Below are 3,315 nucleotides of genomic sequence, written 5' to 3'. Positions count from 1 at the left end.
TAACCCCAGTTCAAAGATGTAGAGTTGAGAGCCAAACACTGAGAAAGGCCTGAGCTCGTTCATCTGTGGTATGATGGACCCAAGTTCACATGCTCTGGCTGCCCTTCTGGTTGGTTGCCCTGAACCACTGTTGGGTGTGGAAACAAGCCCAAGATGCTTACTCGTCTCCTCTTAAGTGGGTAAGTGAATTTGTAATTCTAGAAAGGCATAAATAATAAACATATAGATGAGGAGGAAATAAGTTTTGATGTAAACTGCGTCAATCCAGGTATGAAAAGTTCCACGGTGAGTGTTCTCCCTCTATGCAAGGTGCAACAAAGGCAGATGTTCACCTACAGATGTGTTACTGGTGATCTTCAGCTAGGCGTTATCGACAGAGGTGTTCTTTAAAACTTTAAAAACAACGGATCCTGGCTTATGGCAGCGCTGGAGAGGGGTCGCTGAGCCGTTGGGTCTAACGTGTAACTTTACCACCTGAAATGGCTGCTTCAAGTTTAGATCAGGCAAGGAACAAACCTCGAAACAACCACCAAGACCAAGGAAGAGTATGTACACTTCAGCTGAAGACACAGCACTCAATCTGAAACAAGAAGTTTGTGCCTACTCAACAGCTTTGAGAGAGCACTTTCCAATGCTGCTACTAGTCTTTGTTTTCTTCAGTGCTGTGCTGGGAGATTGGCTGGTGCAGCAGCAGTTGTATTGTTTACTAGCTTGATAGATCATTTTCTCTTGCTCTTTTTTTTAATACTAGCAACTTTCATCCTTTGAAACGTGTGCTGAAAAAGAAGGATCAGCAAATACTACTGAAAGTGCAATGTTTGATTATCACTGCAAGATGAACTTTGATCCAAATCTTCTCCACAACAATGAACACAATGGGTACTCCAATGGTACTTCAGCAGCACTGCGTGAGACTGGGGTTACTGAAAAACCGCTAACCTTTAGGGATTTATTCAGTGTTCAGAACATCAAGCTAGACTTCTCTTCCACTGTTCACAGTGTCATGGCAACCTGCAAGACTTCAAAGTAGGAGATGATGTTGGATTTGAAGGATCATCTGACCGGCAGACTGGGAAACCCATTGCTGTTAAACTGGTGAAGATAAAACCAGAAATCCTCCCTGAAGAACGAATGAATGGACAAGAAGTGTTTTATCTGACTGACACCCCTGAAAATGTGGAAGGGAACGTTCAGCTGAACACCAGAGATAACTTTGTAGTTGATAACAATATACATACTGGTGCTGTTTAGTGCTCAAAACATTATGCTGTTGAAACAGAAGCAAGCCCACTGTCAGGGAGTAGTTCATGCCATGAAGGAGGCATTTGGCTTCATTGAAAGAGATGATGTAGTAAAAGAGATATTCTTTCACTACAGTGAATTTAAGGGTGACTTAGAAGCCTTACAGCCTGTAGACAATGGGGAATTCATAATCAAGGACAGAAATGGTAAAGAAGTTGCAACAAATGTCAGACGATTGACTCCAGGAACAGTCATTTTTGAAGATACCAGCATTGGACATTTCGAAGGGACTGTAACCAAAGTTATCCCAAAAGTACCCAGTAAAAACCAGAATGACCCATTGCCAGGATGCATCACAAAGTTGACTTTGTGATTCCTAAAGAACTTCCCTTTGGAGACAAAGATACAAAATCCAAGGTGATCCTGTTGGAAGGTGACCATGTCAGGTTTCATATTTCAACAGAGCGACATGACAAATTAGAATGAGCAACCAACACAGAAGTTCTATCAAACACATTTCCGTTCACTAATGAAGCCAGAGAAATGGGTGTAATTGCTGCCGTGACAGATGGTTTGGTTTCATAGTGTGGACGTGATGCTGTATGTCCTTCCACTGCAGATGAAGTAGAGTTTACTGTGGTTCCTGATATGCTCTCTGCCCAAAGAGATCATGCTATTAGGATTAAAAAGCTTCCAAGGGCACCGTTTCGTTCCATTCCCATTCAGATCACTGTTTTCTGGGCACTGTAGAAAAAGAAGCCACTTTTTCCAATCCTAAAACCACTAGCCCAAATAAAGGCAAAGAAAAGGAGGCTGAGGATGGTGTTATTGCTTATGATGATTGTGGAGTGAAACTACTGCTTTTCAAGCCAAGGATTTAGAAGGATCTACTTCTCCTCAAACAGGAGATAAGGCTGAATTTAGTATTAGTGTCAAACAGAGGCCTGGACAGCTGATTGTAACTTGTGTGCAGTTTTTAGGTCGTAATTCTAACTCCAACAGGCTCTTGGGTTATGTGGCGACTCTGAAGGATAATTTTGGATTCACTAAAACAGCCAATCATGATAAGGAAATCTGTTTCCATTACAGTGAGTTCTCTGATGGCCTGGAACTGGGGGACATGGTGATGTCGATGGCCTGGAACTGGGGGACATGGTCAAGTACAGCTTGTCCAAAGGCAGAGGCAACAAAGTCAGTGCAGAAAAAGTCAACAAAACACATCCGGTGAATGGCATTATTGAGGAAGCTGATCCTACCATCTACTCGGGGAAAAGTCATTCGCCCCTTGAAGAGTGTTGATCCAACACAGACTGAGTGCCAAGGAATGATTGAGATCCTGGAGGCGGGAATATGAAAGGTGAGGTCTATCCATGTGGCATAGTTGGAATGGCCAACAAAAGGGATTGCCTGCAGAAAGGGGCGAGTGTCAAGTCCCCATTGTGTGTCCTGGACCAAAATGCACAGACTATGGCCTACAATATCAACCCTTGCAGAGGGCCATAGTGGAGTGTGTGAAAGATCAGTTTGGCCTCATTAACTATGAAGTAGGAGATAGCAAGAAGCTTGTTTTCCATGTGAAAGAAGTTCAGGATGGCATTGAGCTACAGGCTGGAGATGAGGTGGAATTCTCAGTGATTCTTAATCAGCGCACTGGCAAATGCAGTGGTCATAATGTTTGGTGAATCTGCAAAGGCCCCAAGGCTGATGCAGCTCCACAACCTGACAGGTTGGTCAATAGGTTGAAGAACATCACCTACTGGATGACGCCAGTGCTCCTTGCCTAATGGTTCTTCATCGGCCAAGGGGACCAGAGAACTCAATGGGATTTGGTGCAGAAAGAAAGATCTGACAGGCCAGTGTCATTGACTAACCACATCCACAAAACCCATCATTAATCCACTATGATCAAGTTGGGGGGATTCTGGTAAAGGGTTCTTCATCCCTCCCAAAATCTGGAATACTTATTTTATTGAGCTATTACACTAGTTTAACATCTTCCTCGTGTTATGTTTTAAAAAAAATAAATTTAAGAAAACCGTTTTTAAATTTTAAAAAAAACAAAAAACAATAACA

General features: G+C 42.8%; 1 pseudogene; it reads left to right on the top strand.

Annotated features, from left to right (window-relative positions):
• The first annotated feature begins 628 nt into the window (after positions 1–628).
• Positions 629–3,112, top strand: LOC109433895 (cold shock domain-containing protein E1; annotated as a pseudogene).
• The last annotated feature ends 203 nt before the right edge of the window (positions 3,113–3,315 follow it).

This window comes from Rhinolophus sinicus, linkage group LG11 (assembly GCF_036562045.2).
Source record: "Rhinolophus sinicus isolate RSC01 linkage group LG11, ASM3656204v1, whole genome shotgun sequence".
Taxonomy (NCBI): domain Eukaryota; kingdom Metazoa; phylum Chordata; class Mammalia; order Chiroptera; family Rhinolophidae; genus Rhinolophus; species Rhinolophus sinicus.
The sequence above is the reverse complement of the archived record's forward strand: the minus strand, read 5'-3'. Positions and strand labels throughout refer to the sequence as shown.